General features: G+C 40.9%; 1 protein-coding gene across 1 annotated transcript in view; it reads right to left on the bottom strand.

The window, feature by feature from the left end:
* Window positions 1-1,214, bottom strand: part of LOC128695183 (sialidase-like) — a 38,509-nt gene extending 37,295 nt beyond the window's left edge. Inside the window, exon 1 of the mRNA XM_053785679.2 lies at window positions 1-1,214. This exon is cut by the window's left edge and continues 467 nt beyond it. The gene's annotated coding sequence lies outside the window, so the exon portion shown is untranslated.
* Between the last annotated feature and the right edge of the window lie 13,847 nt (window positions 1,215-15,061).

The following is a 15,061-nucleotide window of genomic DNA, read 5'->3' as shown; positions in this document are numbered from 1 at the left end:
CTACTAGGTGCTCTCCCTCCCTGCCCCATGTGTGTGTGTGTGTGTGTGTTTTAGTTGGGTTTAAGGGCCCTCAAACGGTGTGTTTTCACCCCGTTGGGACTTCTAGGACCGAATAAGTTCCAACAACCGGGATTAATATTTCTAGGCTAATAAACCAGAATAACTCAAGAAAGCCTAGGTATCTATTTACTGCTAGGTGAAAAGGGGCAGCAGTTGTTAGGTAGCCAAGCATTGCAACAAACACCTGATAGTTTTAGCCATACAATGACAGTAAATTATGTAGATTTAAACTAGAATATCCTTCAAAAAACCAGTTATACTGTGTTAGTCCAGCATACGATTGGTCAGTAGCTGACCAGCCGGGATGTGGTTCGTACGTTGGATTACGTGCGGCCAGCAGTAACAGCCTGGTTGATCAGGCCCTGATCCACCATAAGGCCTGGTCGCAGACTGGGCCGCGGAGGCGTTGACCCTGGAACTCTCTCCATGTATCTGATGAACTCCAGCACGTAGGCCTGAACTTATGGTGATCAGGTGTCCTGACATTTAATGTCCCTGTCCCTCTAATAGCAATTAGGTACCCGAGTATTAGAGTCAACTGTTCTGGGCCACCTCCTAGCTCATATTTCCATGTTAGTGCCTTCGGCTCACAACTGAAGGAGCAGAGTGCGACTCTAGGACGAGTGGAGACGGTGCCGATATTCATCTAGCAGTTGGTAGAGACCCAGGTGTTAGCCAACGGTTTTGTGTGGCACACATGGAAAGAGAACGAAATAAGCTAAATGGAAATAAGTCTTATTGCTGGTTTTTTTTGGGTTACCTTAAGTTATTAAGCTCCGGTTAATAAACCGAGGCCTTATCCAGTGGCTTTCTTAGGCTATTAACTCTCCAATTATTTATTATAATAACAGTGAAGCGCTAAACCTATAGGTGTCGTGTAGCGTCTGGGGTTAAACATTCAAAAGAAGTCTTTTTCATAAATGTCATTTAATTTTGCCGGTGTTGCAAATAAAATTTTGCAAGTTTCCCATTGTAAGTCCTCTCTCTATCATTTTCTCTATCTGGTATACTTTATAAAAAATATATATATTTTATGGGATACTAGGATGAAACTATTATCCTAAGAATTTATATTTCAGAAAATCTACTAATGATTTTAAAGAGTATTATAAACATATAGCAAGGTTGCAAAAAGCTTGTAATTGCTATATGCATAAAATATCTGTAAATAGTAGGATTTAACCTTATTTATATATATATATGTATATATATATATATATATATATATATATATATATATATATATATATATATGTATATATATATATATATATATATATATATATATATATATATATATATATATATATATATATATATATATATATATATATATATATATATATATATATATATATATATATATATATATATATATGTATATATATATATATATATATATGTATATATATATATATATATATATATATATATATATATATATATATATATATATATATATATATATGTATATATATATATATATATATATATATATATATATATATATATATATATATATATATATATATATATATATATCGTAGAGTATATATATCTTAAATTATGCACAGTATGAGCTAGCTTTCGTTAATTCCGAAGATATTCTAATGATTCGTTTGTTGTGTACTTTGGGCACAGATTGTGCATCGTTAGGTCACTTTGAGAGACAGTCAAGTTGCTCAGTAATTTGTAGTACTTGACCATTCCCCAGGATGCAACCCTCAATGATCAACTAACGCCTAGGTACCTTTTTACTCAAGGTTAACAGGGACAGCGGGTGTGAGGAGACTCGCCCATACGGCTAGACCTGACAGAGGAATATTAACTAAGAATATACCCTTCCAGGGAACCACAATACGTCGTCTGAATATAGTGTACCACAACATCAATCCCGGTGTAACGGCTTCAGCAAGACACATGACAGCGAGATCGATCTCCAGCAGCCACATCCAAGTTAACAGCCACCGTCGCTGTAACAAGGAACTCTTTATTGCGAAGGCAGCCCATCCAGAAGAGGGCTATTATACTACGTCATCCCTTCATAGTCCCATCAATCTCCTCTCCTTAATCCATAACATCCTGACACTCCTACAATAACATTCCTACTACAACTGGTTTTCCAAGAACTTCGTCAACCAGATGTCAGTATCAATTTTATCCGTCTTCACAAGCTTATATAAATGAGAGAAACCACCAACTAGCTGGCGCATAAAGATAAATTTTGGTACTTTTCTAATTTTAATAAAAAAGAAACTCAGCAGAAAAAACGTAAGCATTTAATGCACTAAAATCACCTATGCAGTGTATATATATAGCACAGGGACCTAAATCAAGAAAGATTTATCACGACCATTGCCATTAGGGATGGCAAAGAGGCACACGCCAGTCGTATGTCTGTAATTACACCAAAAATTTTCCTTGCTTACCTCCTACAAACTACAAATGTCTGACACTGTTCTTGTGGATGGGTGTTAAGGGTCACATCAGTCTGAGGAGTTTGTAATGCTTCAGTAACCTGATATTAAACGACCTCTCGATACTGTTCCAATGAGATTCTAATAATAATACTAATATCTTTATTTCTACAATTACATGTATACAAGGTATACAGGCCTAGCTGACATCAATGACATACTGCTATACAGAAAGTCGCTTATTATGCAGAGCATATCGGGCAAATTAGGTCATTTTGTCCCAGGATGCGACCCACACCAATCCACTAACCCCCAGTTACCTATTTTACTGATGGGTGAACATAGACAACCTGTGTAAACACACCTGATGTTTCTACCCTCGCCGGGAATCGAACCCGAGCCACGCCGTGTGAAGAGAGAGCTTTTGCCACTTCGCCATGGGCCACCGTGGTCTAGTGGCCACGGTGTCCCGTGGATATTTACATTTCTGCTATGCTTATATATCAGGCGTGCACCATGCTACATATACACTGAGAGATGTATAACTGTGTTCTGGCCTAGTAGGTGTCCCGTAGCCTAGTATGCAACGCTCTTGCTTCACACAATGTCCGCGGTTCGATTCCCGACAAGGATGGAAACACCTACTGTCCCTGTTCACCTAGCAAGCAAGTAGGTACCTGGGTGTTAATCGACTGGTGTGAGTTGCATTCTGGGGGGATAAGACTGAAGGACCACAATGGAAATAATAGTCCTGGATGACGCACTGACTTTCTTGGATTATCCTGGGTGACTAACCCTTCGGGGTTAAAAATTAACAAAATCATATCTTAGATAACTCAGGAACTGAACAGAAATAAGTCAGTCTTTCACTTCATTGGTTTATCCCACGTTAATTTACAAATAAGTTCTAAGTACGAGTCGTAAAAATGTAAATTTGTGTGATGAACGTAAATCAATATTTACTAACTTAAATTACTTCGAGTTTGCTTTAATACTTATTTTATGGGTTAAAGAATCTTTAACTGTTGGTGTCAAGTTGACATGAAGCCTTAATGGCTCTCAAGTAGTAGATGTTATTAGTATAATAAAAAAGAAGCGCTAAACCACAAGGGCTATACAGCGCTGCTCAAGCAGTAGATAGACTTTCAAGTTAATTAACCAACCTTTCATTACATACTCTCTGGGATGGTGTATTTATGTGTCTAGATCAAGTTTTAAAAATATATATTATCAATTTCCTTCGGGTATCTCTTATCGCACCTCACATTATTAATTTTAAAAAAAAATATTTTAAAATAAATTAAATAAAAATTACCACACCAGGAAAATTTTTCTCCCAGACTTTTATAAAATTGGTCCATCATACATCAGAAGCAGATTTTTTGTCTTCCACTTCAAACTCAATTAATTTCTTCTTTCGTCATGTAATGGTCAAGTTTTGAGGTCTGCCTCCAGCATCTGATATTATTATTATTATTATTATTATTATTATTATTATTATTAATTATGACACTTCATTACTGGCAGTATTTTTTCCGCAATGTAGAATTTGTTTGGTTCCTGTAATGATTTGCATTATTTTGTTGTCTACCTTTTATTCGGTGCTCGAAATTCCACTTAATTTTCTTCCATTAAGGCGATTTTCTTGGCAATTTTGCTTTAATGGCGATGCTTCTTACACAAGAAATTTTGTACACACACACACACACACACACACACACACACACACACACACACACACACACACACAAAGTAGACAAAGACAGGATGTTCCAGGGATGAGACACAGAAACAAGAGGTCACAATTGGAAGTTGAAGACTCAGATGAATCAAAGGGATGTTAGGAAGTATTTCTTCAGTCATAGAGTTGTCAGGCAGTGAAATAGCCTAGAAAGTGACGTAGTGGAGGCGGGAACCATACATAGTTTTAAGACGAGGTTTGATAAAGCTCATGGAGCAGGGAGAGGACCCAGTAGCAACCGGTGAAGGGGCGGGGCCAGGAGCTAGGACTCGACCCCTGCAACCACAAATAGGTGAGTACACACACACACACACACACAGGCCAAGTGACTATCGGCAGACGCCTTTAACAACTAGCAACTACCTAGCACACATTATTTAAGAGAATATTGGGGAAGGTGTGGCGCTGCCCAGAATGACTTTCACGAAGATGCTGGCACGGCACGCCAGGTCAGTCACACAGCAGGGACCTGCTTGAAATAGAAAGCCAGGTCACTCACCCAGCAGGGACCTGCCTGAAATTGGAAGCCAGGTCACTCACCCAGGAGGGACCTGCCTGAAATAAAGCCAGGTCACTCACCAGCAGGGACTTGCCTGAAATAGGAAGCCAGGTTACCCAGCAGGGACCTGCCTGAAATAGGAAGCCAGGCCTCCCAGCAGGGACCTGCCTGAAATAGGAAGCCAGGCCTCCCAGCAGGGACCTGCTTGAAATAGGAAGCCAGGTCACCCAGCAGGGACCTGCCTGAAATAGGAAGACAGGTCACTCACACAGCAGGGATCTGCCTGAAATAGGAAGCTAGGTCACTCACCCAGCAGGGACCTGCCTGAAATAGGAAGCCAGGTCACTCACCCAGCAGGGACCTGCCTGAAATAGGAAGGCAGGTCACTAACCCAGCAGGGACCTGCCTGAAATAGGAACTAGATCACTCACCCAGCAGGGATCTGCCTGAAATAGGAACCAGGTCACTCACCCCTAAGATGGGAAGCCAACTCACTCACCCCGAGAACTGCCTAAACTTGCTGGATCTTGTAATAACAGTAATGGTGACGGAAGTTGGACGAATGACGTTCAACAGTTGGAAGCTTGTGCAGGTTCAGTCGAACGAAGGAGAGGAAGAGGAGGAGGAGGAGGAGGAGGGGAAGCGGAGGAGGAGGGGAAGCGGAGGAGGAGGGGAAGAGGAGGAAGAGGAGAAGAGGAGGATGCCACAGGTCGAGACGGGATTTCAAATTAAGAGAGATTTCGTTCGGATTTTTAACCCCGGAGGGTTAGCCACCCAGGATAACCCAAGAAAGTCAGTGCGTCATCGAGGACTGTCTAACTTATTTCCATTGGGGTCCTTAATCTTGTCCCCCAGGATGCGACCCACACCAGTCGACTAATACCCAGGTACCTATTTGCTGCTAGGTGAACAGGACAACAGGTGTAAGGAAACGTGTCGAAATGTTTCCACCCACCGGGAATCGAACCCGGGCCCTCTGTGTGTGAAGCGGGAGCTTTAGCCACCAGGCCACCGGCCACCCAATTCAGTTTATTTCCTGACGATACATTGTTTATACAATGTATAAGGAAGGAAAGATGAACGTGGAGGAAGGAAAGATGAACGTGGAGGAAGGAAAGATGAACGTGGAGGAAGGAAAGGAAGAGCAGACTGTAAGACAAAATTAAGGTAATTAACAAATGAGAGATCTTCAGAGGAAAATTATTATAGTAACGTGAAGCGGTAAGCCCTCATGGGTTATTCAATCGCAAGGATTGATGCAGGCTCGATCCTCCGTCCCTCAGGATGCGACTCACAATAGTCCTCTAATAACCAGATACCTACTTACTGCTAAGTGAACAGAGACAGCAGGTGTAAGGAAACACGCCTAATATTTCGAGCCGTACCGGGGATCGAACCACGGACATTCAGTGTGTGAGCTGAGTACAGATGTTGCACTGCCACAGAAAGCTTTACAACTTGTATTTTCTTCAACAATCTTAGCCAGGCACTCAGGGGTCCTGCGTGTGACCTTACTGACACTGATAATGACACCGTATATGTTGCTACGTTGTATATTTAGGAAGAGGTATAAGTTTATTTAGGAACAAGTACACATAAGTACAATTATCAGAGTAAATTACCTTGTAGCTAGCAGAGTGCTGGGGCGTAGCACTCGACTACACAAAGGTCATTAAGGCTGTATGTAATCCGTTCTGTATCTGTTTGATGGCACTGTGCCTCTTTCTATTACCGCTGTTGTATTACATATCTGTACGTTGTATATAGACAATGTATTTCTTGATATTGTAGCGGTAATAGTCCGTATCACTCTCTCTCTCTCGTATGCAACTTTTGGTTGAAAAACCTTGTCAGCTCGTTAAGGAATGAATGAGTGACATCAATAATACGAAGTCAACTGTGGGTGATTACAAGCCATATGACTTCAACAGTTTAAAATTTATCTCTTAATTTAACATTTGCTAAAAAAAGTTCTTCAAGTACTGTGTTTCTTTAGTTCATCAGGTCACGAGGACGGTATCAAGGGGCCCACTTGAAGACAATTAAGTGTCCACTAATAACTTCCCTAACATATCATCTTTTAGTGATCTAACTATAATAATTTATTGAAATATTGAGCTAACTCATGAGGGGTAATTACAGTGTGCAGATTTGGAACAAATCCCACCAGTGTTTTCCTGGTTGTGGAGAGTGACCTGCTTCACAAGGGGCTGTTAGTGTACTGCAGTTAAGAGAGTACAAGTGCAGCTAACACTGACCAAAATAATACTCTATGTCAGACAATTATTATAAGCTGAAGAAAAATGATCGTAGAACGGATATTGAACTGAGGTGCGAGTCTGAAGGAAAGTAAATATATGATAGTGTGACTTAGTATTTGTCCTGTATCCTCCTCATATTCTTGGTAATACTCCTCCTCTTATTCCTCCTATTCTTGGTAATACTCTTCCTCTTATTCTTGGTAATCCTCCTCTTCCTCTTATTCTTGGTAATACTCCTCTTCCTCCTATTCTTGGTAATCCTCTTCTTCCTCTTATTCTTGGTAATACTCCTCTTCCTCCTATTCTTGGTAATCCTCCTCTTCCTCTTATTCTTGGTAATACTCCTCTTCCTCATATTCTTGGTAATCCTCCTCTTCCTATTCTTGGTAATCCTCCTCTTCCTCTTATTCTTGGTAATACTCCTCTTCTTCCTATTCTTGGTAATCCTCTTCTTCCTCTTATTCTTGGTAATACTCCTCTTCCTCCTATTCTTGGTAATCCTCCTCTTCCTCTTATTCTTGGTAATACTCCTCTTCCTCCTATTCTTGGTAATCCTCCTCTTCCTATTCTTGGTAATCCTCCTCTTCCTCTTGGTAATACTCCTCTTCCTCCTATTCTTGGTAATCCTCCTCTTCCTCTTATTCTTGGTAATACTCCTCTTCCTCCTATTCTTGGTAATCCTCCTCTTCCTCTTATTCTTGGTAATACTCCTCTTCCTCCTATTCTTGGTAATCCTCCTCTTCCTATTCTTGGTAATCCTCCTCTTCCTCTTATTCTTGGTAATACTCCTCTTCTTCCTATTCTTGGTAATCCTCTTCCTCTTGGTAATACTCCTCTTCCTCCTATTCTTGGTAATCCTCCTCTTCCTATTCTTGGTAATCCTCCTCTTCCTCTTATTCTTGGTAATACTCCTCTTCCTCCTATTCTTGGTAATCCTCTTCCTCCTATTCTTGGTAATCCTCCTCTTCCTCCTATTCTTGGTAATCCTCCTCTTCTTGGTAATCCTCCTCTTCCTCCTATTCTTGGTAATCCTCCTCTTCCTCCTATTCTTGGTAATCCTCCTCTTCTTGGTAATCCTCCTCTTCCTCCTATTCTTGGTAATCCTCCTCTTCCTCCTATTCTTGGTAATCCTCCTCTTCTTGGTAATCCTCCTCTTCCCCCTATTCTTGGTAATCCTCCTCTTCTTGGTAATCCTCCTCTTCCTCCTATTCTTGGTAATCCTCCTCTTCCCCCTATTCTTGGTAATCCTCCTCTTCCCCCTATTCTTGGTAATCCTCCTCTTCCCCCTATTCTTGGTAATCCTCCTCTTCCCCCTATTCTTGGTAATCCTCCTCTTCCCCCTATTCTTGGTAATACTCCTCTTCCTCCTCCTATTCTTGGTAATCCTCCTCTTCCTCCTATTCTTGGTAATACTCCTCTTCCTCCTCCTATTCTTGGTAATCCTCCTCCTCCTCGACTTGCTCACCTTTAAGTTTTCATCAAAAGTCGCCCTCAATAGAGTGAGGACGATCTCAAACTGGAGAAATTTAATGTTGAGCCCTTCATTGTGAGGGAGGGAGGGAGGGAGGGAGGAAGGAAGGAAGGAAGGAAGGAAGGAAGGAAGGAAGGAGGGAAGGAAGGAAGGAAGGAAGGAAGGAGGGAAGGAAGGAAGGAAGGAAGGAAGGAAGGAAGGAAGGAAGGAGGGAAGGAAGGAAGGAAGGAAGGAGGGAAGGAAGGAAGGAAGGAAGGAAGGAAGGAAGGAAGGAAGGGAGGGTGGGAGGGAGAGAAGGAAGGAAAGTGGGAAGGAAGGAAGGGAGGGAGGGAGGTAAAGATGAATATAGAGGGGGTATAAGAGTGGAGGGTAAGAATCAGCGGGATGAAAGACAGATGAGTGAAGATGAAGACGGTATATTACGAAGGAAATTAAGAGATGTTTGAGGTGAGAGCGAGGGAGTATTGACTGTGATGGAGCAGCACACACCATCACTCCAACACTAACACCATCACAGGTGTCCATCACCAACCTCTCTTAATTTATTATCAAGAAACACACACACACAAACAATCATTTTGTACCAAAAGAACCTTAGAAAACTTACCTAACCTTTTATATATATATATATATATATATATATATATATATATATATATATATATATATATATATATATATATATATATATATATATATATATGCATGCAATAAGATCACAGTAAACAGGTGATTTCAAAATATGCAAAACAACCACTCTGAAAGAAATTCCAAGCGCTTTCGTGACTACTCACATTATCAAGGAACTTGATAATGTGAGTAGTCACGAAAGCGCTTGGAATTTCTTTCAGAGTGGTTGTTTTGCATATATATATATATATATATATATATATATATATATATATATATATATATATATATATATATATATATATATATATATATATATATATATATATATATATATATATATATATATATATATATATATATATATATATATATATATATATATATATATATATATATATATATATATATATATGTATATATATATATATATATATATATATATATATATATATATATATATATATATATATATATATATATATATATATTCAGAATGAGTTGGGTGAAACCTGACTACCTCTCATTCGCTAAGTGTTGTATGGTTCCCTAGGGGTTTAGCTCTTCCCTGTGAATATAATGGTATACAGTATGCTTAAAGAATAATCTAACTATAAGATTTTACTAAAAAAAAAAAAAACTAAAAAAAACAGAAAGCCAAATTTCACACAAAAATGAATAGCAACAATGATGGGTAAGCAGGTTTGATCTACAAAAAAAGGCGCCTCCAATTCCTTGGATCAAGGCTCCTTCATCTGCATCCAGGCACCTCTTGAAGGTGCAGCTTCTCTTTGTGAACTGAAATTACTTATAAATCAGTAAAGTGTACACTCTACCGTACGACTGACGAACACTACATACTCTGAGGCCTGGTCACAGACCGGGCCGCGGGGGCGTTGACCCCCCGGAACTCTCTCCAGGTATACACTCTACAAATACAGAATGTGACGTAAATGTTAATAAAATACCAACAAGTCTAGCGACAATAATGTTAAAACAAACCATTTGGCAGCAAGTTGGTGGAGAGATAGATAGATAGATAGAGAGAGAGAGAGAGAGAGAGAGAGAGAGAGAGAGAGAGAGAGAGAGAGAGAGAGAGAGAGAGAGAGAGAGAGAGAGAGAGAGAGAGAGAGAGAGAGAGAGTTAAAAGTGTTCAAGTCTTCAAGCTCTGTATAAACACTAGTACCTCTGTACTAGCATGTGCAATGTACAGACCTCAGTGGCAACATGCAGACCCTATCAACTTCCTAATGGAAAATATTGACTCCCTTCTACTACAACACAACTGTCAACATATTATAATTGTTGGTGACCTCAACCAACACCTTATACAGAGGGACTTTGATGACCTTCTTGCAGTGTTTGACATGAGAAACTTTGTTGATTTCCCTACTTATATCTCTGGCTCCTCCCTTGACCCAGTAGTGAGTGATCTGGCAGAAGGCATAGTCACTTGTCAACCCCTCGGCTACGTTGGATCGTCTGACCACAAGGCTGTTTTTACCACACTTAAGATCCCAACAGAACAAGGTGAGGAGTCCACACGCACAACCTGGCTATGGGAAAGAGGTAATTGGCCAGCCCTTTGCTCTGAGCTCGCCACCACCGACTGGAATGCTCTTCTCCAAGGGGATGTTGACAACCAAGTGAAATCCTTCACTGGACACATCCTTAATCTACAACAAGAACACATTCCTCACCGGCAATATGTGACGAAGCCTACAGATCAGCCTTGGTTTGGCTTTCGTTGTAGAGAGGCTGCTACTGCTAAGTACAAAGCATGGCGAAGGTATAAGAGACATCCTACCACCTATAACAGGAACTTGCACATGCAAGCCTGTAGGCATATGGGTGATGTTCAAAAGTGGGCCATTGCTAAATGGGAGGTGGACACTAAAAGAAAGTTAGCATCAGGTAGGATAGGCTCCAAAACCTGGTGGTCCCTGGTCAAGGACAGACAAGGTTATCTGCCTGATGAACTTATTCCACCTCTAAATCGACAGGATGGGTCCACCTCTACTAGTAGTCAAGAGAAGGCGGACCTCTTTGCTGAACACTTTGCTACCAAAATGCAAGTTCCTGATCCAGCAAGGGACCCTCCTTGGCTAGCTGCAAGAACTGTGTCAAAACTGTCAGTGGTGACAATAAGGCAGGAGGTGCATTTCCTTCTTAAATCGCTTGACCAAGAAAAGGCTGTGGGCCCAGACAAGTTGAGCCCAAGATTGTTGAGAAGATGTGCAGACCAGCTAGCAGCACCTCTAGCTCGCATCTTTCAGCACTGCCTAGTACAGTGTAAATGGCCCTCTCTATGGAAAGAGGCAAATGTAGTCCCTGTTCACAAAAAAAGAGCAGAGCAGAAATCAGCAACTACAGACCAGTGTCACTCCTGTCAATCACTGGTAAGATCCTTGAGACAATAATCTCAAGACAAATGACAGAGTTTTTTGACTACCACTCACTACTTTGTGATCGTCAATATGGCTTCAGGAAAGGTTACTCTGCTGCTGATCTGTTGTTAAACTTCTCCACTAAGTGGCACCAGTCACTGGATGAATCCAAAGTCAGCTGTGTGGTAGCACTGGACATTGCTGGCGCTTTCGACCGGGTGTGGCACCAGGGCCTCTTAGCAAAACTTCAAGCACTGGGAATTGCAGGCTCTACGCTATGTCTCCTCAGTGATTACCTTCATGGTAGATCTCTAAGTGTAGTCCTCAATGGAACGGAATCAGCAAGGCATCCTATTGGGGCAAGTGATCCACAAGGAAGCGTGCTGGGTCCATTATTATGGAATGTCTACTTCAACGACCTTCTTCATCTCATCCCAGAATCACATGCATATGCAGACGACTGTACACTGACATTCACTTATCCAAGAGAAGAAATGCCAGCTGCTCTAAGCTACATCAATCACCAGCTGAGAGCTATATCAGCTTGGGGAAATAGATGGCAAGTAACATTTGCACCTGAGAAAACGCAAATGATGATCGTCTCTAGGCACCATGATGGTAATGCTGGTGCAGTAGTAAGGATGAATGGGAGGATGTTGGCACCTGGAGAAGAAGTTGATATCCTTGGGGTGAAATTTGACTCCAAACTAACCATGAAGAACCATGTTGTAAATCTTGCAAACAAGGCAGCCAGGAAGCTTACAGCACTTCGCCATATCTCGCATCTGCTTGACAGAAGGGGTTGCAAGATCCTGTACGAGGCACAAGTACGCTCACACCTTGAGTATGCTCCACTTTCTTGGTTTGCCTGCCCCCCCTCTCATCTGCGACTGCTTGACAGAGTAGAGAACAGAGCAAGACGTCTCATCTCTCGCCTGGACCCATCCTGGATAGATCTGTCATTTCAGCAGAGCCTTCAACATAGGAGGGATGTGGGTGGCCTTACTGTCATGTATAAGGCCAATATTGTCAAAATACCACACTTGAATCCACTTCGAGGACAGCGTGAAACAAGCTTTTATGCCACAAGACGGGCAGAAAGCAGCAACTTCACTCTGGCTGTACCCTTCTCCAGAACATCACTCCATCTGAGATCATACATACCCAGGATGACTCGAGTATGGAACACATTCGTACAGCATAATGATGTCAACGAGATAAAGTCAGTTGATCAAATGAAAATGCTGGCCCACAGATGGCTCCAACTTCATCCTGTTCCCTACTTGTATGTCTCATAACAATAAAAATGCTTTCAAATGAGCTGATGTAGGTAACAGCTCTTGGCTTGCCAATAAAGTTAGGAATCCTTAACCTGTAAATAGCTGTCAATAAAGCTAGGGATCCTTAACCTTGTCAAACCCTGTGAAAAAAAAAAAAAAAGAGAGAGGAGAGAGAGAGAGAGAGAGAGAGAGTGAGAGAGAGAGAGAGAGAGAGAGAGAGAGAGAGAGAGAGAGAGAGGAGAGAGAGAGAGAAAGAGAGAGAGAGAGAGAGAGAGAGAGAGAGAGAGAGAGAGAGAGAGAGAGAAAGACTCGGCCACATTAAGTATGCAGTTCTTATTAAATTATCCTGCTTGAGTAAACTGGCTTTTATAAGCTTCTGAGAACACTCATCAACCTCTTAACATTTACCCTCGACATTAGCTAACAGTTCAAAAGATGTGAGTCACAGAGGCTAGCTAATCCTCTCACAGACAGCCAATATGGCCAAAGAGGCTCGTTAATCCTCTCACAGACAGCCAATATAGTCTTCATGTGAGGTATAATCCTTCATGACAGTGTGAGGAACCAGAAGATATTCAATACAGATATCTATCTCCCTGCTGTCGTCTCTGTCTGAGTTACACTAATAGGCGAGTATTTATTTCACTTCAAATAACCCACTAATCAGAAAGGTAATTTTAGATGTATCAAATCACCTGGAATATTATCAACTATGGTCATGATAATGGTTTAAGGAGGACCGAAACTACCTTTAATATTTTTCTCTCTCCCAACTGAGGGTTAATTTTTAATTGCCTCAGTCACGTTGTTTTGACTGATTCATCAGAGTAAATGAAATTATTGCAAAATATAATATAAAATATTTTTTAATAACACAACAGGCAATAAATTCCCTGAAAAAAATATAACAAATCTTAGTACTTCATAGTATATTATGTTATATTAAGCTCAGTGTAACACCCTGAAGGCTGTCTGTTGCTGCCTGCAAAACTCGTGGATAACAACACTACTCTTGTACACCACCAGTCAACAATACTTTTATTCCTAAATTAAGGTAACTGACTCAAGTTTGTTTCCTTGGTCTTACGTCTGAATAATTATAAATATATGGCCACATGATACAATATTAATACATAACTATACATGATATCCATGGGGAAGTGGAACAGAATTCTTCCTCCGTAAGCCATGCGTGTCGTAAGAGGCGACTAAAATGCCGGGAGCAAGGGGCTAGTAACCCTTTCTCTTGTATATATTACTAAATTTAAAAGAAGAAACTTTCGTTTTTCCTTTTGGGCCGCCCTGCCTCGGTGGGATACGGCCGGTACGTTGAAAGAAAGAACTAGACATGATACAATATTGGTACATTCCCTGAAGTTACGGCAGACAATGTCAAAAGTCGACAAGTGTTCATTAACCTGAAGTTCCCAGTATACATTATCCACTACTGCAAACACCCAAAGAAGATGCCAACATCCATAGAGAACCATTCCTTCCCGCTGGAGAGAGAGCCACCTCCATCATCCCGATTCTTCGAAAAATCAACATGGATGTAGCATTCCTTACTACCAAAACTATCAAAGATATCACCAGAAGCCCTAAACCGAGAACTGTTTGCACAGCAAGAGTATGTATACAACAAACCGTGTGGTGGTTGGGGTAAATTCTATGTCGGAGATACCGGCAGAGACCGTCACACACGCTCTCAGGAATATAAATGTGCTGCAGCAGGAATAAAACTAACAATATATGCACAGTCCATTGCAGCCTTCATTCTCACGTCATAGTCTGGGGAAGAGACAGCGTTACACTTCCAGAACGACAGGACCACACGCAGAATTCTGAAAGCAGCAGTGATCCACCTCACCAATAATACTGAGTAAAACGCACATGTTAACTGCACCTATTGCCTATATTATCCCCAGTTCATATAACAAATATAATAAACTTGTCACCTACCAGTACCTGATCTCACCTATACTTGACCTTGCAATTTCATGACCTTGCATGTGACCTACCTTAGAGCCTGACCTTTTTTGCCTAACAAAGTCGTGTATTTGTTTTTTCTTGTGTGCTTGATAAAGCCCAGCCTTGGGTGAAACGTCGTTTTAAAAGCATTATCTACTAACAATGCTTTCATTTCCATTAGAATTTGCGTCATCAATGAGAACGTTGTGGAACACCTCCGCTACGGTTTATGAGGAGACACTCACTTCAGACACCCCAAACAAGCACTTTACAGGAATCAGGTTACATAAGTTAGCTAGTTTTTTTACCAATATAGTAATGTGGTATAAGCGACACTTACAATGCGT

The sequence above is a fragment of the Cherax quadricarinatus genome, chromosome 35, assembly GCF_038502225.1.
Source record: "Cherax quadricarinatus isolate ZL_2023a chromosome 35, ASM3850222v1, whole genome shotgun sequence".
In the NCBI taxonomy this organism is placed as follows: domain Eukaryota; kingdom Metazoa; phylum Arthropoda; class Malacostraca; order Decapoda; family Parastacidae; genus Cherax; species Cherax quadricarinatus.
The sequence above is the reverse complement of the archived record's forward strand: the minus strand, read 5'-3'. Positions and strand labels throughout refer to the sequence as shown.